This window comes from Mytilus galloprovincialis, chromosome 1 (genome assembly GCF_965363235.1).
Source record: "Mytilus galloprovincialis chromosome 1, xbMytGall1.hap1.1, whole genome shotgun sequence".
In the NCBI taxonomy this organism is placed as follows: domain Eukaryota; kingdom Metazoa; phylum Mollusca; class Bivalvia; order Mytilida; family Mytilidae; genus Mytilus; species Mytilus galloprovincialis.
In genome coordinates, this window is record NC_134838.1 from 30,347,146 (window position 1) to 30,370,439 (window position 23,294).

Here is a 23,294-nt window from a genome sequence, read left to right on the forward strand (position 1 = left end):
TTTATTAAATTAGCAGACTGGAATAACATTATATCTTGATCTGTAACTGGTTATGATAAAAGCAGACTTGCGATACCTTGTGAATCCTCATATTGTAGTTATATTATTTACGTATGCATTAAATGTTCATAATGCGTCATTGTCTTCTAAGGGTATCGTGAAACTATATGTTCCATTCACTAAACTTCTTGAATTTAATGTCAAATATTCTATTCTAACTGTTTAAAAAAAATAATCGATTTTGCATATGACCTTTAAAGCATTTCATTCGAACAGCATTCATATGACAAAATGAAATCAATAAAGAATACAACCGAGCATCTTAAATATAAAAATTTCAGGAATAGTATTTAGCGAACGCTTTTTCTGTCGTTCACGTTTGCCTAACCGGTTACTGGGATAATCGGTTGACCGATTAACCGTTTAACCGGTTGTTAAAATTGATGTTTGAAGGCCTTATATGTAGTACCCTACATATATATGTATAAGAAGATGTGGTATACATATCAATGTGAAAACCTTCCATCCAAGTCATACATTTACGCTTTTACAATAAGATTAATTGAAGTTTGTCCATTGGTATTATCAGGCTTGTATGTGAAGATTCCTGGCGATATTTTACTTTTAATAATTGAATACACCGTATCAACTATGGCGTTTGTACTACCTTCAGATTGAAAAAAAAACACTTCTTGATCTCACAGAATATAAGATGTCTGAAACCGATAATTCTTTCATTTTCTCTTGTTGTCTCTTAAAAAATGTGGATTGTTTCAATTTGAAAGGATTAAGCCTGTTGCTCTGACTATAAAGGATACATTTATTACATTTACATTGGTTTACATTGTACAATTTTTGAAGTAGCATTTCGTTTAAAGTATGACAAAGCCTTGCACGATGGAGATTGTAATTTCAGATGTAGGTCTACACAATATAAGAACAAAAATGTAATAATGAAGTAAATCGTAAAATTTAAGTGTATTACTGATTTAACGTTACTGTTAAAAACATGTACACTACCTATGTTTCCTTAAGATCTTGCCCCGAGCGGAGAGACAAGTTCTAATTAACTTTATAGTTTTGGATTAAGCATAGCAATCGATATACTGGACAATTGATCTGTCAAATTACTTAACACGACGACAATTCTAAAAGAAAACATAACTACTTAATGCTTTCAAAACCAATGTATCAAAATTGAAAAAAAAGTCCGGTTAACTGGTTAGCGTTTTTGGTATTCGGCATCCGGTCGTTCAAACGGTTAACCGTTGAAAACACTAGTATTAATAGTTTAATTGTCTTATTAAAAATGCAATTTAGAGCTCAACAGCATCAGTTGTTTCTGTTATTTGGTTTCTGTATGAAATCCAATGAGAGAACTATCCACCACATGACCAGACTCAAAATGAAGTGACAAAAGCAATACTTAGACTTCATATAGTCTTTCATAAGTGTCGATAATATAAATTAAAAAAGTCGATTCAAGATAGGTAAACCAGGAGTAAATGTAATATAAATAACATGTACATGTTAAATCAAGATGAAAGTTTACAACCATAAAAAATATAAAATTACAAAGCTAAACAACATAACTAATATAAAAAAAAAGGACAAACTATAAAAGTTTGCTCAAATAACTGTGACATTTTAATAGGTTGGTAGTCATCAAGAAACGGCTTAACATATATCATATATTAAATGTACGTGTATATATATGGTCCTTATTAGAGCTTTCTTACAAATTGACGAAAGGTACGTATGCTTGACGAATTATATGTAATACTTGTTTTAGGGATCCTTTATTTTGACATATTTATATAATAGTCGTGGAACTTCGGCCAATAATCGTGCATGCTACGACACTTATTAAATTGGATTTTTCTTGAGATATATTAAGGATTTCGGGACGTACGATAGGTTAGAATATGATTATTGATACCACCAGGTCTGAGGAGGTAACACTACAAAGTATTCTAAATATAGAGTTGTCAGACGAAAAAAATGTCCCCTAGAAAACTAAAAACCGACCCCTCCCCCACTTTAATATCACAATGTTGCCTTCCTTGATTCATAATATGCAACGCTCAAAATAATAAAATGAAGAAAATAGGATGATCTTTATACTATGTCATATGCTGGTGCTCATTTCATAACTTTTGAATCATCGCCTTAATGTGATATATATGATACACCGGAGCAATGGAACGGTTATTTTAGCGTATAACTGCGTTTTGCCTAAGTCCTGAACATTCATGAAATATTAGCCACTGGACTATCTTCCAAACATGTGTTCTGTTAAATCGTCATTATAAAATCCACAATATATACGGTGCAAAACTGTAGATTTATTTCTTGATATACATAATCTTTTTTTTTTTTTTTTTTTTTTAGATTTATTCAAAATTTCTTTTTAAAATCATTGTATCATCATTTTATAGCAAATCTCGATATTCCACTTTGACAATTTGCTGAAAGTGGACTGTAACAAATAAAAATAAATGTGAATCTTGTCGTTAAATTTAGACTAGCGATCTTCAATAATGTCATTGAAATGTTAATCGTGAAACTCGTGCTTAAAAAATTCCGGCGGAAATGTGTGTATTCGTGGTTTACGTAAATAACGTATAGGACGTAAGTGTATTTGACACTATTTATCTCTGTTTGATTATATTAAAATCGTGTATTATTTTCGATATTATTTTTTTTTAAAATAAACTTGATTTAGAAAGGAATGATGTTTTACTGGATAAAACAAAGACTCTTTTAACTGTTTTTGTAGAAAAGGAATACGTGCTTCTTTTTGGTTCGTTCGTACCTTTCGTCAATTTGTAAGAAAGCTCTATTGAAACGTACATGAACATGTATGTATTACACTCACAGCTAACATGTTCACACAGTTAGTTATAAAGGTTTCATGCTAATTGCTTGCGTGTGTTCAGTTATGTGGTCGGGTGGTTGTTTCTTTGACACATTTCCCATTTCTATTCTCAATGTTATCTTTCTTTCTCAGCTGTTCCTGATTTGCAATTTCTCGATAAAAAATGGAAACATTGTACCTACATGCAATTATAATGAAAGGACTGGAGCTCTCCGTCTAAAAGGAACACTGATAGGGACATCATGATATACCAATCAGATATTTCTATGAAGTTGTGTAGACTAAACTGACAGGGAACTACTAACGTATATATCTGGCACATGCCTTCCTTTCTGCTAAATAGTATTTTTTATGTGCGTTTGTGAAAATTCATTCAATATAAAATGACTCGCATTAAAAAGACATTACGTATTTAAAGCAAATATGTCCGTTTTGTATGAACAGTATTCAAGCCGACTACAAAGTGTACACAAAACTGTCGCAGCATGTATTTCAATTATTTTTATTTTTTTAACTATGGTACCTGTGTAACATGTTCACAAAGCAGACTACAGTGTATACATATATACAAACAAGTTGTAAGTATATCATCATCGTTGTTAGGACTACAGTGCATGTGTAACATGCTAACTAAGCTGATCAAGTAGTGTTTAAAAATCTGACATACATACATCTAAAACATCGTTATCATGCATGGCTTCCATGCAGGTGTAAATGGATGTTAACTTACATAATAATAACAAATGAATAAGTGTTTACACATCTGTCGTATGAGACGTCAAAGTAAAAGTATCAAGGGTCTCACATATTATTAACAAGTGGCTAGGGTACAGGTGCACACGTTTCCTGATTTTGCGAGTAGACTTATTGCTATTAGAATATAAATGATAGAACAGGCTTAGCCACCAATGCCCCTTTCTCTGTTTAAAAAGTAACCCCTTTGCGTTCTTATCGTAATTTTTAGATAAGGCCTGCGTTTTGCAAAATAACATAAACATTTAAAGGCTTTCAAATTTTTTAATGTTTTCGATATTTAAGTCTGTCATAACGCCTCTAATATGCTTTGCGGAACATATTGACTATATCAAGAGCCTGTAATTCAGTGGTTGTCGTTTGTTAATGTGTTACATACTTGTTTTTCGTTCATTTTTTGTCCATAAATAGTTAGTTGTCTCGTTTTAATTGTTTTACATTGTCATTTCGGATCCTATTATAGCTGCCTATGCGGTATGCGCTTTTCTAACTGTTGAAGGCCGTACGAAGACCTAAATTTGTTAATTTCTGTGTCATATGGTCTCTTGTAGAGAGTTGTCTCATTGGCAATCATACCACATCTACTTTTTTTATATATACCTTGTGTTCCTCTTCACAGAAGCTTTCGAATGAGGTATAAGGTCTATAATCAGACTGTAATTAGTGACTGAAGGGTCACAGCAGTCCATTCCATCATTTAAAATATCAATTTCATTATTCAAAGTTGGCAATTTCTTAATTTTCACGCGTGTTTTGGCATTTAGGTCCTTCGTAACCCCTCAAATGGTCATTGCTGCACAATCGGCTTGTTATATCTATAATCAGAGGATGCAAAATAGCGAAGGTCCAGTAAAAATTAAAAAAAAGACAACGTAGAGTATTCAATAATGAATAATAAAATAGTTCACTATTCACTATTTAACGTTAAGTGATGAATAATGAATAATGAAATAATTTATGTTTCATTATTCAAGTTGAAGCGGTGAATAGTGAAATAAATTAACTATTTTATTATTCATTATTGAATACTCTACGTTGTCTTTTTTTTAATTTTTACTGGACCTTCGCTATTTTGCATCCTCTGATTATAGATATAACAAGCCGATTTGGTAAATATAGTTTAGAAAACCCACTAGTTAATCCTCCGAAACTAGAGAAATAAATCAACTAAATATTTAAAGTGTGTTTTTACTTTATTTTTTTCTGATATATCTTTGAATATTTGTTAGATAGCACCAAAAAGACGAATGTAGAAATACGTGATATATAGCTATAGTGTCAGTCATTTTAAAAAAAAAAATTATTTCACTATTCACCGCTTCAACTTGAATAATGAAACATAAATTATTTCATTATTCATTATTCATCACTTAATGTTAAATAGTGAATAGTGAACTATTTTATTATTCATTATTGAATTTTGAATAATGAAAAATGAATAATTGACGTACCGTGCTTCAGCGCGGTTGAAAACATTTATGTTTTGATATATCATTATTTGAAGGTGTTCAAAAAAGAAATGTTCATCCCTGATTTCCGTACTCAAACCGAACGGTTATTCCCGTACCAACATTAGACAGTAACGATACTATTGGGTGACTATAACAGTCAGGGGCATTACTTAAATACGTCACTTTTTAAATTACCTATATAAGTAATGTTGAAAACGAGGCTATTTTAAAAATTACTTATATAAGTAACTTTTCTAAATATTATTTTTATAGTTGACCAATTATACAAATTTTACTAGTTTTAACAAATTGTTATAGACATCTGGTTATTTTCCCCATGAAATATAAAATATAATCCTTCTGAAACAGTAATTGCTTTTCTGACGCACTTATCTTTGATATCGACGCTTCTTGGTCAAAGATTGGTCTCTTGGGACTATTAAAATATCCTTTTCCTTCAAAATCTTGAAGGTAGAAAGATATAAATAGATACAAAACTTATGAATTAATTAAGACTTGAAGTTATTTATAATTTGTAACCCAAAACAATTACATATGTTCCTAAAATAACTGTTATTACTAGTTATTTCAAAGATGTACAAAATAACTTATTCAAGTAACATTGTTGTCATTATTTTTAAAGTAACCCTTTATGTCTATTCTCCTCTCAAATCTTACAAATTCTTAAATTTGTGATATAAAATGATGTAAAAATTCATAAAAACTACATTTAGTTCCTCCTTTTATTGAAATTTAAAATAACTCTATTGAGTAATTTTATATCTTTTTAAATAAAAATAACCTATATAAGTAACTAAAAAAAAGTTACTTGTTTAAGTAACGCCCCTAACTGTATAAAGTGCGATACGACATAGAAACGAATGAATTAACAGAAATAAACGAAACAAAATGAAAATTAATCAACAATATAATAACATTGATGCGATATATATATATACAATATCCCTTTGAATTTCAAGTCTTAGGCTGGATTGTTCACGATTGAAAATAAACAGCTGCACAAGAGCGTATGATACGCCCTTCGTCTTGTGTGTGAAGTTTTATGCAATAATCATAAATAGTTTCTGAGATACGGTGCGACATGTGATAAAACCCTTTTTTTTACAAAAATAAAATTTTGAATCATCACCAAAAACTATACAGATCTTTAGATTAGTATATCTAAGAAGTGTGTTAAGTTGTAAAGTTTAAAGCAATAATCATTATGTTTTGAGATACAGTGCGACATGTCCCCCCTTCCTTTATTGTCAAAAACTTAATTACTCTAAAATAAAATGTTGAATCATCACCAAACATTATACAGATCATTAGAATAATATAACTAAGAAGTATGTTAAGTTTTAAGCAAAACTCATAAATTGCTTTTGAGATACAGCGCGACATGTGAAAAAAACACACCCCTTTTTTTGTTATAAAGTCCCGTAACTCAAAAAGTTTAAATCCTATTTTCACCAAAACGTATATGTACAGTTTGTTTGACCATCATAAGAAACAACTATGTTAAGTGTCATGAAAAAGTTACGGTGCGACATGTGGACATGCGAACAGATAGACAGACGGGCGGACAGACAGACGGACGGACGGCGAACATTTGTATACCATAATACGTCCCGTCAAAATTTTAGCGGACGTATAAAAAATGGATTAAAGTGAAGAACAAGTGTTTATCGTCCAGTAACACATATTACATTCATATTGGAACAGAAGTACAGGGGCGGATCCAGTCATTTTAAAAAAGGGGGTGTTGTGTTCCAACCTAAGGTCCCCACTCAAATGCATTGATCGTCCAAAAAAAGGGGGGTTCCAACCCCCGGAACCCTCTCGATAGATCCGCTACTGGGAATGAAGCTATCGTGGTTTGAATATTAGCATGTTTTATACAAGATATACATGCTGAATATGTGAATAGGTAATAGATTATATCAGAAATATATGATATGATACAAAATTGTTCCCTTGCTTGTTAAATAAAGAGCCTTGTATTTTCTTTTTTGTTCACAGCCGAAAGTCTTGTATGGTTGTTCATAGCTGTGTTTCTAGCCTCAAATTTAACCAAGATTGTTTTTTAATTGATAGATTGGCAAATCACAGATATATTTGTGTTACAAGCAACGTTTTATGCGTACTTTAGTTTCAAATATATGTATTTAATCCTGTTTGTATAACGGAATTACTAATTTTACTTTATTTTCGATGTTTATACTACGAAACAAAGATATTAAACACTATTTTTTTTTAAATCGATGTAGAGCGGTCCTGGTTTCAAGTTAACTCAGTATTGAGCAGACCAGTCAAAAGTTAACTTGGGAACAGGCCTGGTTTCGATCGAATTTGATTTGTCAAAGCAAAAGTTAACTTATGTTCATTTTGTGGCAGGACGGGTTTCGAAGTAAACTTATGTTAACTTATGACAGGACTGGTTCGAAGTTAACTTATATCAATAACGGACCTGTGTCCAATTTAACTTTTTGGCAGACATAAAAATCAGTCCTAGGACCAAGTCCGCTTATCTAGTTAACTAGATTTTGGTCCTAGGACTGGTCAGAGCAGTCCTAAATCCGGTCACAGGTTTACGTTGACCAGTCCAAATGACTGGTTATCAAATTAACTTGCTGTACAGGTTAGGACTGCACCCATCTGTATTATCTTATGCATTTTCAAAATATAAAAGTAAATAAATAAAGTGTTAATTATAAAAACAGACGATTGAATGTAATTATTGACTTCCCAGTAAAAGCTCGATCAAATATAGTATGAAAAGTCGTAAACAAGGCAATCAATTATACGCAGACTTGACCAAAGGTCTGGTCAGTAGCAGACCTGTTCACAAATACATTTTGGTTTTAATGACGCATTACCTGTTATAAATATTTTTCAAGCGAGATTATATAGAGTGTTGTCTACAAACTTTGATATTTCTAATAATGATGACATCAACATATGATAGATTACTTAGAGTTCTTCTCAGCACAATGGTTTAAAATTCTCTCAAATGTTTTATATCACATTTTAAAAACATGATTTATAGGATGCTTATATACTAATATAAGACATTATTTGCGAACAAAATATACTTCATAACATGCAGAGTTCTGGACAAATGTGCCTTGAATTAAATTTCCTTTTACGGGATTTCTATGATACCAAAATATTCTAAATCCTTCATTGTATATGCCTCTAAGGGTTTGTAACTTTTCCACTGACGCTGATGATCCATGGAATTCTACTAACAACTGGCTGGTATTTCTAAGAGCTCCGGTTTTTATAATGTTTGGAAGAGATTTCCATTCTGAGAACTCAATGTCCATTTTCACAATGTTAACTCTTCTCTGAAACATAAAAAAAAGTTACAGTGACAACGGTAAGCGATTGATCAGTTAATTTATTTTATGGACGGATCGAACGAATACGTCTATTATTGATTTTTTTTATGTAAAACAAACCTTTCAGCGTTAACATACAATAAACACGGACCTCTACGAAGACACCTTTACTCGTGTTCAACTTGGTCGCAATAACACATAAAGAAATATAAATTACTGTTCATGCTTGCTATTTTTACTTTATACTCTCTTATTTCAATTACTGCCAAATAAACATATGTGCAGAATTATGTCATGCTCAGGATATTTGTGCACCACTTACAACGGATTAAATGTTATCGTTTGAAATAAGTACTCTACTTAGCAGTTATGCATTTTAATGTCACTAGATGGTGAAAATAAAAACAATAGTAAATCAATAAAGATACCTAAAGCTTTAGTTGGGTTGATTAAGAGCTTTTTTAAAACTATTTTTAATAGCCACTTTTTTATTTGAATAGTGGAATGTTTTTTGTAATAATAGTTATCAAAAGTACCAGGATTATGATTTAATACGCCAGACGCGCGTTTCGCCTACATAAGACTCATCAGTGACGCTCAGATCAAAACAGTTAAAAAGCCAAACAAATACAAAGTTGAAAAGCATTGAGGACCCAGAATTTCAAAAAGTTGTGCCAAATACATGGCATAAGATGAATATGACTTAAGGATACATATCAATACACTTTTGTTTGTATTGAATAATATTGCAATCGTTTCTTAATTGCAGTTGAACGTATTAAACGTCATTGGATTTTTTTTATATTTTATAGTTTAAGATTGTTTTTGTTTGTTGTTTTATCAATTAAAAAGAATATTAGAGAAATTATACTAAAATGTTGTTCGTATTGTTTTAACTTATATTTTCTGTTTTATGAAAAAAATTTCTTTGTAACTAGTTTCTTTTTTATAGAATTGAAATATAATAAAACTTCAAATAATTAATCTTTTTTGTGTTGAATATGATTGCAATAATTTCTTTATTTTGAAAGAAATTATGAACCATCATTTGGTTTCAGAAAAGCTGTGGTCACACATTACCAGATAGCAGGAACGGACGCCTAAAGGATGAAAGAAATAAGTTTTCCGTTTACAAATTTGTTATCCGTTGGTGTGCTTACCAAATAAAACGGACGCGTAACGAATGCACAACGGACACACACAAAATATGCAACGTACAAGAACGGAAACGTACCGAACAGACCGGTTGTCGAACGTACATCCAACAGACTAGTACTGAATAAAACGGACATCTAACGGTTAAAACGGATTAGTCTTGTATTATTTTAATTTTAGTTTCTTGTGTACAATTTGGAAATTAGTATGGCGTTCATTATCACTGGACTATTATATATTTGTTTAGGGGCCAGCTGAAGGACGCCTCCGGGTGCGGGAATTTCTCGCTACATTGAAGACCTGTTGGTGACCCTCTGCTGTTGTTTTTTATTTGGGCGGGTTGTTGTCTCTTTGACACATTCCCCATTTCCATTCTCAATTTTAACAAGATATGCGGAAAAATTAAAGGCGACAATAATAATAATACACATGATAAATGTAAATATTCAAAAAGTTTCCGTGTAACTAGTTTAGGTTTGTTCTTCACAATACCACCAAAAGGGTAGTGCCTACAAAGAGCTGATTGATAGTGAAGACGTGCTCTTACTCTAAGATCAATTATAGATAATAAGTATTCAAGGACTTCAAGAAATCTGACATGCAAGTACCAATAATTGGAATTTCTATCAATTTTCAATCGGCATTTATCCGTTTCAGATCCGGTCATCATCCGTTTTATCCGTTATGCGTCCGCTAGCAGTCCATCGCCGATTTGTCTACCGTACATCTAACGGATGAAAGACGGACAAAAAATGAATACAAAACGGAAACGGAACGGAAGAGTACCATACAAAACGGATGACAACCGGATGTACAACGGCCACCTCATCCGCTGAAGGTCTGTTCACAGTTTTGAACATGCTAAAAATTTTCCATCGTACAGAACGGACGTCGACTGATAAAACAGACACTGAACGTACAAGGAACGGACGTCTAACGGATAAGGACGGATACGGACGAAATGAAAACATGTTATCCATCCGACGTCTGTTCCCACTATCTTCTTTTCTCCTTTCTATGACTTTATGATTTTTTTTTCAAATAGTTCCTGCATAAGGCTTATGGTGTCCACACTATTATTTTTTTTCAGAAATGTCTACAAAATGTGCCATGTATTTGGGTAAAAATATGTGTTTACTATCTTACAATTTTGTTAGTTTTTCATGTCAGTAAAATAAAAGGTAACAGTATATACACCATAAGTAAACAGCGTTTCACTTATCGTAATCCAATAAATTTTAGTCTCACACAATCTAACTAGACCATGGTGTCTGTATTATCCGTTCAAATTTTTCACTATAAACATCTACTTACCGAAGTATGGTTCAAATTATCAATTATATCTTTTAATGTGGAAACTTTCCATTTTCCTAATTTGCCCGTTACACCGCTCAATCCCAGGTTATGGAACCATATCTGTTGTCCTCGTCTAAAATCTAGTTGCCCTGTACTAAAATAAAAAGAGGCATGTACAATTCGGCAATTTTTTCAATATAAATCGACATATCGACATATGTTTTTTACACGTGTGTTAAATATTCTTATCTATATCGGAAATGTTCGAAACAAATACTTATAAAATATTTATGTTTGGCAGAAATTGGCAGAAAAAAACAAAATCATGTCATTAAGGTTCCACTTATCTCGTAGAGTTCCATCCATTAAAACACAGAGTACACATTTCTTACAATTTTCTTATAGATATAGAAATGTGAACATTATGCAACGTTATGCTATTGCAGGTTACCAACAATATAAAGGACAAGGTACGATAAGGCCCGTTTTGCCCTCCCCCCTTTTTTCTCATTTTTCACATGTTGTTTTGAAAGCTACTATTTACGTTCAAATATTCCATTAGGCTTGAAGTTTGTTTGGATAAATTTCAAAACCATTGATTTCAGAATATGGCTTAGTGGAGGGATGTAAAGGGCATCAAAAACGTCCAAAAAAGGGAAAAATACGATTTTTGGCCGTTGTTTCTTAAAATTTCATTGCGTGCGCCTACGTGGCTCGGAGAAAATTATTGCGATTTAGACAGCAAAAACAGTTCTCATGACATTTTAATAAAACCAATCTTGGGTCACGTTGGCGCAGGCACTTCAAAACTTAACATTCGTTTTACGGAACTCCTGCAAAGTGAATAATAATAACAATTAATATTCGAAAATAACAGAAAGTTTACCCCTTCACCTCAACCAGTTGCTAAAATTAGTGGTTTTGAAGTTCATTCAAACAAACTTCAAATCTCAGGGAATTTTTTAACATAGTAAGTAGGTTTCCAAAACAGATGGAAATGCAAAAATAAGGGGGGGGGCAAATACAGGCCTTATCGTACCTTTTCCTTTGATGCACTCAACCCGTGTTGGTAAGATATATGGTATAGCTATCATGTGACGCCGCAGTGTTTCAGTGCAAGATCATCCCGATAGCCAGAGGCCGAATGGTGATCTTACACTAGCACACCAAATCGAAGTAGGATAACTATTTTTCATCCCAGCTCTTTTATACTTTATGGAACACATTGACGCTTCATAATATATAGTTAAGAATGAAATACAATAATTATAATATACTTGATATGCTATATTACTGTTTGGTTAATACCCTGTACATTCAAATAAGAAAGTCCTTAATCAAATGTAAAAATCTAAAGATCAAATGTATCAAACGAATGGACAACAACTGGTATTGTCCTAACTTCGTACACACAATTTATAATGTACACATTGGTGGATTAAACCTGGTTTATAGCTAAACCTCTCACTTGTATGACAGTCGCATTTAATTCCATTATTTTGATAGTGAAGTGTGAACAGAACAAATAGACGAAAATAATGTCAAAAATAGGGGTTAAGCAGTCAATATTTTGTATCAGTCTTAGTCTTTCAAAAAATGTAACAAAGGAGTACAAAAAGGCATGCATCAAATTTAACTTCTTCATTTTGCTTTTGTATGATACGATTTTACTTTTCTGTGTAACAAACGATCGAAATATATCAGAAGAACAGTCAAGCTCATAAATCGAAAATAAACTGACAACGCCATGGTTAAAAATGAAAAAGACAAACAGACAAACAATAGTACACATGACACAAAACAGAAAACTAAAGATTAAGCAACACGAATCCAACCAAAAACTAGGGGTGATCTTAGTTGCTCTGAAAGGGTAGGAAGATCCTGTTCAACATGTGACAACCGTCGTGTTGCTCATTTTATATACAAAAAGGTAAATAGTAATATTCAACCATAAAGGAATGAACGATTGTTTTTAAAGTATTGGCGTAGAATCGCTCGTTTAACGTCACACAGGCAGATATAAAATAATGTTGTTCAAAGTATGACGGGATACAGAGTCACGTCAAATGAATGTCACAAAAAGAAAAAAAACAGACTTAACATTAAAAGTAATATTTAAAGTTAGTCTTTATTCTGCGTAAGTGTTTTTACCGCTAACAAGTTACAGAATACAATAAAGCATAACAACAAACAATTGAAGGTAGGGGTCCTTGAGAGGAATGATCTGACTCGGATTACTCCAGTTGGAACAAAAGTGTTTGGATGTGAATAATTTGAAGGACAAATGTGATTATTAATATGCCTTGTTATTTAACTTTGAAGACCTGTAGGCATTTTGAAAACAAAGAACTGATAACGATGTTTAATTGATATTTCTGTAAATAGCTCCTTGTGTGTATCAACCAAATAAATGTTCCAAAAGACGTTGGACAACTGCAATTATATAATTATTAGATAATGACAAACGGCAAAACAAAATTACTTCTGCCATAGATGGTTGTATGTGCCATTAATTTATTGATTCTTTTCTGCTGCTTCTCTCGAGTAAACTGAAATTATAGAGTAGATTATTTCAAAAGTATTGTTAAAATATATTTCGTCGATGTAATGTTATTATTAGGTCTTACCTGGGATCAAAAGAGTGGACGTCACATCCGTAGGTTTTTACTATATAATCATCAAAACTGAAGTCCACGTTTATTCTGCAAGATAATATGGTTGGTTTCATAAAACTGGTTTGGCCTTCGTCCAAGTAGACGAATTACTGTATTTCTAGCCTGTAAACAATGAGCTTGGGAGTTCGATTCCCGAATGTTGCAGGTGCACTCGAATCTAATCCTCATTGAAAAGATTTTCGTATACTGATTAAACTTGTGTTTTTTTTATGTGTTTGTCATTATATTGCTTCACATCAATATATTAATTACTTCTTTTTAGGGATGTAAACTCGGTGAAGATTTACTTATCGATTACTCGTTTGATTTACAGAGCGATACTCGAGTACTCGCTCGGTCAAATATTTACCAAATGAAAACAATAAGTCGTTGTCCTTTGAACGTAAAACCCTCATTAATATAACCTAGGCCTAGATAACAGTCTAAGGAATTATGTACCATAGTTAATAGCTGATTTACTATATGTACTAATTATGTAATCTGGCAATGATCTAATCAATTAAATAATTAATATCTATAGAAAAATGATTACTTAAACAACAATATTTGGGAGACCGTTAAAACATTTAATGAACAACAAAAGGGTGCATGATGATAATAACTTACTGATGCCTTAAATAATTGTTAAAGTGCTAAATAGGGTGCAACGATTTTGTTCAGATTTAAAACTATTATTTTGTCAATTTTTTCTAAGATGAGGCGATTTTCTCAACTTTGTTAGGTTACTATAACAGTCCTGCTGATGAAAATATATGCTCTGACGGTACAGAGGCAGGGGAATGACTTATATTAAGCCTTGGAAAAGTGATCTTGTTCATCTATTCAACATCGGTTTAAAGGAATTTAGATGATAGTCAAACACCCAAATTTAAACATTCCAACTGCTGTCTTCAAAAGTAAAAATTTGTTTGGTCATAGAAACAACTGTATCTGTTGCAATTCTGCCGACCAACATTTTGTTTCTTTTCCAGCACAATTGCAAAGGGACGGGACCAAGATTACCATATATTTAGATCTACATTATTCCATGGCTATTTTATAACGGGAAAAAAAAGAAGAAAAGACCAGGGCACTGGGTACGCATTCTATAAAAAAAATATTTATCTAGATTAAAGAAAAAATATACATAAGCAGGTACTCAAAATGTTACTCATTCTGGTATTAATTACAAATCACTATTGCTTTCATATATATTTTTCTAAATTCATCTGAAAGATTTTCCAATTTTGTCTTTGTATTTTTTAGCCATGGCGTTGTCAGTTTTTTTTATCTATGACTTTGACTGCAACTCTGGTATAGTTCGCCTCTCTTTTCCATAACACAGTTCAGATATAATGTATATCATTTGGTTTGCAAATTAGCTGGAAACGTGTCAGCAATTATTGTAAGTCAGATGTAATTGTTAGAAAACACATTTCGACGGAATATTCAATTTCCATGATGTAAAACAAGACGTCTACATAATGTATTCCTTGGTACTGCAACGGCTTTGTTGTACACTGCTGTTTTATTGCACTGAGCTGCACATTTTCAAAACTATAATAGCAAATATCAAAAACAAAGAAATTGTTCAGCGTTATGACATGTCAGTAAGTTTTACTTTAAGTTTACCAGAAAACTCAATTTCACTTCGACTCACCCAAATGAATAAACCAAACATGGGAAAGGAGGCCTATAAGGTTTGTCATGACAAACATTCCACCCACCATCGGTCATATCACCTATCCGTATGACCTCTTTACAATGTGTTTGTAACGATGTTAGATATCTACAAAGTAAGAATAGAGTGGTTGATTGTACTAGGACATTTAACCAAATTACCGATTTATCAATGCAGACTGATATGAGTTAAATTCGAACTTAATGCATTTTTCAAACATTAATGTGGGATCATTGGTTGTTTAGTTTGAGTTGTTGTTTGTTATTGCTTGTTTCCGTTTTTATATATTTTTCTGTTGTTTGTTATCAAAAGAGTCGGAACGATAAAATAGTTTGAGATAACGACATTCAACATGAAAAAAATCAGACTTCAAAACTTCATAAAAAATAATGTGAACGTTAACCAATTATAACTACAGTCTTGAAATTGTTCTAAGTTTGTATATGAAATCAGTTTGAAGTTTACATTAATTAAGAATTGTGAACATATATTGTGAATTGTGATCAGTAGATCTACAAATTAAAACAAAATTGATATGCAAATACTGTAACTAATAAAGTTACGGATCATAATATATCTTTAATGACTATTATATATCTATTTTACTTCAATATCCATAAATAGGTGTAATATTCAATATGTTTGCAGTTTTCGAACTTTAGCACATGATTATGATAATGTAATAATATATAAATTTTCTAACATCATATATTATAACCAATGTTTTTGGACTCGTAATAACCTTGGCATTCTGAATTTAAAAAAAATAATTATCTAAACCTTGAACAATATTGTATTCATAGTTTAAATATATCAAGGGTTTTATCAACGCAAACATGAGTTCTTTGATGCATTCATATTGTACATGAACGTTTCTCAAATATCAAACAAATAAAACCTCATTGCAAAAAATAGGAATCATTTGACGTTATGCATATTTACACTATCACAATATACCTCGTGTATAACTCCAACCTCTTTGTGTTGCTTAATTGTTTTAACACCGTGTCCTCTGGGATAGTTAAGTGTCCATGATGGCTCTAAAAATGTTGTAAAATGTGAAAAAAACGAAAAACAAATACAAACACACTATCTTCTCGGAAAAAGAGGGCTGCTTGTTCGTAATCACATACATTTGAAAATAACCATAATTAGATTTTTTTTAAAACCCAGTAATTAGATTTGCAATGTAGTCAATAAAACAGTTAGAATGTCTATTTGGAATTTGAATATCTCAACAGAAAGACAAAACATATGAGTAGGGCACCAACAACGCTATGTTTGTAATATCCTATACTGATATAAATGGACGCGGTACCAATACCCAAAGTTAGATATGTAAAATTAAAATTGAGTAAAACTCGCAGCACATAACACATTTATTTGATGTTAATATTGAACACATATTGAACACATCCTTTCATAGTGGTTACACTATGTATCAAAAATCATAGCCACAATGAGAGTGAATGTCTGGTAGATGTAACGATCGCAAACAAAATCTAATCAAAAAGTTGTTGCAGAAAAACTTCAGCAGTTTTATTTTTAACATGAGTTGACAAATAATTGACAAACAAATGGGAGGTCGGCGATAGAAACAATAAGGTGGTTGTAGTATGCTATCTTCTAAACAAATGAAACGGAATAGGAATGCATGTTGAATTATACGTTCGACACATCTGTAAAAGTGTTTGAAATTCTAATTAATCCATGTAATCGTAAAGAATAGTAATGCATCATGTACTTTTATGTAAAAATGTCTTATAATGTTGTTTGATAATTGTGTATTTTCGTTCTGTTGTGGCTTGTCACTTTTCTTTGTCAATCACGCCACATCTTTTTGTTATGTACACGCATCGACTCAGTTTAAAAGTCAGATGTCAGAACAGGTAATACAAGTAAATAAGTAAAAAAAAAAATAACACATTAATTTAAGCAGTTACTAACATGCCAAATCCAGACCTCAAATAAAATGATTGAAAGATTACGTCTTTATCATACAAAAATTAAGCACAACTTTTCCGTTAGTTGTTAAGTATCAAATAATCAAACAGTGTATCAGAAGAACTAAATCCGTGTCATGCCAACAACTAGTTTTTGAAAAAATGTTTTTTTTATTTACGATGCAAAGAATCTATGACATGAGTGAATAAATATTTTCCATCAAAATATTTATCTTTAATGACCTGACAACAGTAGGTTAACTATATCCTTTCTAAATAAATGTATTTTGAATTTTGGTTACCATTTGATATAAATGCCAACACTTTTGTTCTTTGTATATAATATTACCATACATGATTGGTAATGAAATACCTGAACGTGTAAGATGTCTGCATGTTGATCTATTTTTTGCGAATGGTGACCTTCCTTTTTACCATTGAAAACATTTAGTAAACGTGTTAACTAGTTTGTGAAATTCAAAATCCTGTTGTAATAGTAACATGTATTAGTAATGCTAAGACTTATTTCGTTAAAATCAAATACATATTTACATACACGAGCGAATCGATATATAAGATAGGGCCCCAACTTAAAATTAATATTTAACAAAAGGAAATGAAAAATATTCTCTTTTATGATTACTGTTGGTATTAAACTTCCCGTTAAAGATATATATATTCAGATCCAGGAAAGGGCTGTGTTTAATTATAGTATTACATTTATGTATAATCAGTTCAGCAGGATAAATCGTTTTAGTGTATAAACTAAATTCGTCATTTTTGAGAGCCAACTTATCATTTAAATATCTTAGATGTGTATCATTTTTGTTTCAAATTGTTTTTGGTGATCTACTCACAGAAACAGTTTCGTAAAAACTGGTAGACAGTTAGTCCCCTTTGCAATAACCTGACAATATACGGAATCTCCATAGTGAACACAAATTGAATCTAGTAAAGTGCAAAGGCGTATATAATATCAAAGGAGATACAATTGAAATAGTTATTTTCTTTGTTATTACTAACATATGACCTTAAAGAGTTTATGCACTGATATGTACAGATACTACGCATTCTGACGATTTGTATGCCCATTGCATAAGACGTGTACACTGCTTTATAATTAGATTGCGAGGCTAGTTGTATTATGTAGTAGAAAATTCAGAACTTTAGGCAGATTCGAAATCACCAATATAAGCATGCGTTTTATCAATTACTTTTGACTCTCCGAAAGTAAGTGATTCAACTGTTTTCGAAGGCCATATTGGAACAATGTTTTACCAGTTTTTTTTTGTATGGTACCAAGTGTACTAGTATGCAGAATAAACATTGAGTAGTAGAACAATGGCTTAAAAACGAAATAAATCTACATGTCTAAAGTGTTTTGTGCAATTTCGAATTTCAGAACATAGGTAGAATGATTATTGCATTTGGTTCTGCTTGTAAAGAGGTGGTTGAACGTTTATTGTATATGAGAAGATGTTGTATGAATGCCAATGAAACACATCGCCATCCAATCACAATTTATAAAAGTAAACGACTATAGCTCAAAGTACTGTCTTTAACAAGGAGTCTTGGATCATGTCGAACAGCAAGCTATAATGGGCCCTAACAATTACTATTATAAAACCATTCAAACGGGGAACCCAACTTATGTGTAAGAATGGATGTTGATGAAGTCGTGAGAGACAGAGTGACAAAGCACCTTATTGATTTAAAGTTAAACTCTTACCCAGGTACAAACTGATATATAAGTGTAAATGTGTATTTTACCGAAATTTGGTTAGAGTTGTTTGATTTCCTTAAATTGAAATATAATATTAGGATAAGAACATCCTTATCATTTAGAATAATTCCTACTTTTACAAACAGTGTGCGGGTGCGGGAATTTCTCGCTACATTGAAGACCTGTTGGTGACCTTCTGCTGTTGTTTTTTTTCTACGGTCGGGTTGTTGTCTCTTTGGCACATTCACCATTTCCATTCTCAATTTTATTAGTATTGACATGATTTAACAAACTTTACTAAAATTGTCCGTTTTTAAATTCTGAAATTATTAAGAAGCAAAGGTTTCAACTCCCTCAGGCAAAGTTGGCTTTAAATGAATTTGGCTATTTATTTTAGGTATTTTTGACATATAGGTCTTCAACGGTTTCGGTACTTTTACATCTTCGGATTTCAAATGTTTGGCTTTGTGCGTTCCTGATGAAGGTAAATCCAGAAAAGCGATTCGGACGCAAGAAACTATTCAACGTGGTGTTTCCATTTATTTTTTACATCACAGGGTCGATACTTCTGTTGGTGGACTATCAGTCCCCGAGGGTATCATCAGCTCAGTATGAAGTACTGACATGATTTAACAAATTTTACTAAAATTGTCCGTTTTTTTATTTTTTAATTATTAAGAAACTAAGGTTTCAATTCCCTCAGGCAAAGTTGGCTTTAGATGAATTTTGCTATTTATTTTAGGTATTTTTGACATATAGCTCTTCAACGGTTTCGGTACTTAAAAACATCTTCGGATTTCAACTTTTTGGCTTTGACTGTTCCTGATGAAGGTAAATCCAGAAAAGCGTTTCGGACGCAAGCAATTATTAAACGTGGTGTTTTCCATTATTTTTTTTAAAGATGTGATTCGAACATTTTTTCATTGGGTTATTATAATACTTGATGAGGTCAAACCATGTGATTTGATGGAAAAAAACCAGTTCTCTTGTTAAACCCGATTTTCATGAATTATGTTCCTTGTATTAGTGTGGCGACATATATTAATATAAAGCTATCGAGTAAAAGTTCAAGTTTAATTTTGACGTACTTTTCGAGTTCAATTACGAGTTAGTTTTCGATTTCAAGGAAGAATTTAGGCCAAAATTCCCCTTTAAAATAGCCGGCAAATAAAGGCAACAGTAGTACACTGCTGAATGAAATTCCTGGCAAAACGTGGATTATGGAAAACCTCCTTATTACCGAAATTATTTTTGGTGCGTTTTTTTTTCTTTTATTCCAAGCAAGCTGAACAACAACTAAAAGTGATTTTGAACTGAAACTTAATGAAAAACTTTACCCATTCAAAGCATATTAAACAAACGAAACATGAAAAACGGTGTACAAATATAACTTTAGATTCCAAAATAGATACGGGGTTGTACCTCATGAAGTAGTTGCTCTTCAACTTCGTACTTTATTTGGCCTTTTTAACTTTTTTTTATTCGAGCGTCACTGATGAGTCTTTTGTAGACGAAACGCGCTTCTGGCGTATATACAAAATGTAGTCCTGGTATCTATGAAAAGTTACTTACAACCACTAGGTCGATGCCACTGCTGGTGGATATTTATTTCCCCGAGTGTATCACCAGCCCAGTAGTCAGCACGTTTTGTGCTGACATGAATTATCATTGATGTTGTTATATTTATAAATTAACTGTTTACAAAATTTAGATTTTTTGAAATACAAAGGCTTTTCTACCTCAGGCATAGATTACCTTAGCTGTATTTGGCAAAACCTTAATGAATTTTGGTTCTCAATGCTCTTCAACTTCGCACTTTATTTTGCCTTTTTAACTTTTTTCATTCGAGCGTCACTGGTGAGTCTTAAATTTTGAAATGTATGTATTTAAACTAATTTTTTTTATGAATTCAAACAATTAGCACATCACAATTATGAAATAATATCACTACATCATTTAATGAAACAGCAACATAATGCTGACCCGCGTACTCATCAAATACTGTTAAAAAAACTTAACCTTAGGACAAAATAAAATTGAATTAAGTTGACACCTCATAAAATAATGACAAAACCATAGTTATTAATGACAAAATCAAATTAAATTATATCAAACGTCATTAAGTAATGTCAAAACCATATTATATACCACCATCAATAATTTAAAATAATTAATCACATTAACGTTATATCGGATACCATATACGTGAACTGCGGCATTTGATACTTAATTGACTGCTGTACCCCTATTTTTGACATTTTTACTCTTTGAGTATGTTTATTTTGTTCACGCATCGTTGACAATGTAATGGAATTTGATGCGACTGTCATACAGGTGAGAGGTTTAGCTAGCTATAAAACAAGGTTCAATCCACCATTTTCTACATTAGAAAATGCCTGTACCAAGTCAGGAATATGACTGTTGTTATCCATTCGTTTGATGTGTTTTGCCTTTTGATTTTGGACTTTCCTTTTTGAATTTTCCTCGGATTTCAGTATTTTTGTGTTTTTACTTTTTAATAACATTAACGGTACCAATTTTCCTGCACCAGATGCGCATTTCGACAAAACATGTGTCTTCAGTGATGCTCGTGGCCAAAATATTTGAAATCCAAAGCTTATATTAAAGATAAAAAGCTATGATCCCAAAGGTCCAAAAAGCATAGCCAAATCCGTGAAAGGAATCAGAGCTTTGCATGAGGGAGATACAGTCCTTAATATATGATAATTTCTAATATATTATAACAGCAAATTTAAATAACGCAAAATTCCGTATGTCCATGACAGTACCGAAGTATTGGCAAATGGCCTAGTAATACCTTCGGGGACTAACAGTCAACCAGCAGAGGCATTGACCCAGTGGTAGTAGTAATAACATCAACTGTACAATTGTTCCTGTACCAGACGCGCATTTCGACAAAACATGTCTCTTCAGTGATGCTCGTGGCCAAAATATTTGAAATCCAAAGCTTATATAAAATATGAAGAGCTAAAATCCAAAAGGTCCAAAAAATATAGCTAAACCCTCGAAAGAAATCAGAGCTTTGCGTAAGGGACATCCTTTCCTTAATTTATAATATTTTCTAACATATTGTAACAGCAAATTTAAATAACACAAAACTCCGTATTTTCATGCCAGTACCGACAAACTGGCTACTGGGCTGGTGATACCCCCGGGGACTAACAGTCCACCAGCAGAGGCATCGACCCAGTGGTAGTAATAATATTAACGGTACCAATTTTCCTGCACCAGATGCGCATTCCGACAAAACATGTCTTTTTAGTGATGCTCGTGGCCAAAATATTTGAAATCTAAAGCTTATATAAAAGATGAAGAGCTATAATCCAAAAGGTCCAAAAAGTATAGCCAAATCCATGAAAAGAATCAGAGCTTTGCATGAGGGAGATACATTCCTTAATTTATAATAATTTCTAACATATTGTAACAGCAAATTTAAATAACACAAAACTCCGTATTTTCATGCCAGTACCGAAGAACTGGCTACTGGGCTGGTGATACCCCCGGGGACTAACAGTCCACCAGCAGAGGCATCGACCCAGTGGTAGTAATAATATTAACGGTACCAATTTTCCTGCACCAGATGCGCATTCCGACAAAACATGTCTTTTTAGTGATGCTCGTGGCCAAAATATTTGAAATCTAAAGCTTATATAAAAGATGAAGAGCTATAATCCAAAAGGTCCAAAAAGTATAGCCAAATCCATGAAAAGAATCAGAGCTTTGCATGAGGGAGATACATTCCTTAATTTATAATAATTTCTAACATATTTTAACAGCAAATTTAAATAACACAAAACTCCGTATTTTCATGCCAGTACCGAAGAACTGGCTACTGGGATGGTGATACCCTCGGGGACTAACAGTCCACCAGCAGAGGCATCGACCCAGTGGTAGTCATAACATTAACGGTACCAATTTTCCTGCACCAGATGCGCATTTCAACAAAAGATGTCTCTTCAGTGATGCTCGTGGCCAATAAGTTAACTGTATGCAGTTTTTTTTTATCGCAAATTAACCAGCAAGAATACACAACATGGATGATGTATGCTCACAGACAATATGATATATTAATAAATAACGTATCAGAGCATATTGTACTCACCACGTGCTTATGTGTGCTTTTGTCTTTTGATAAATCTCTACACTCATGGTAAATCTAAACAAAAAATATCAAGCGTTTCTAGTTAACTGTAAATAATTTGCACATCGTTGAAAATATTAGTCGTAAAATAAAAATAAACACACCAGTTCTCTCTAGTTTTGCTAGATTACTTTGTAGAATTAATCAAATAAACTCCACGTCGTTTGATAATGCATGACTTTTTAAAATTGATTTTTACCAATTCAATTGTCACATTTATCTAAGAAGGTACTGAATGTAAATTTCTATTGTCA

The 23,294-nt window shown here is 32.3% G+C and overlaps 1 long non-coding RNA gene across 1 annotated transcript; it reads right to left on the reverse strand.

Annotated features, from left to right (window-relative positions):
- Positions 1-5,854: 5,854 nt before the first annotated feature.
- Positions 5,855-16,673, reverse strand: LOC143074205 (uncharacterized). Its single transcript, XR_012977750.1, has 5 exons — positions 16,170-16,673; positions 15,192-15,320; positions 13,505-13,579; positions 10,896-11,031; positions 5,855-8,432 (listed from the first exon to the last, which is right to left on the reverse strand). It is a non-coding gene; the product is annotated as an uncharacterized LOC143074205 (long non-coding RNA).
- Positions 16,674-23,294: the final 6,621 nt, after the last annotated feature.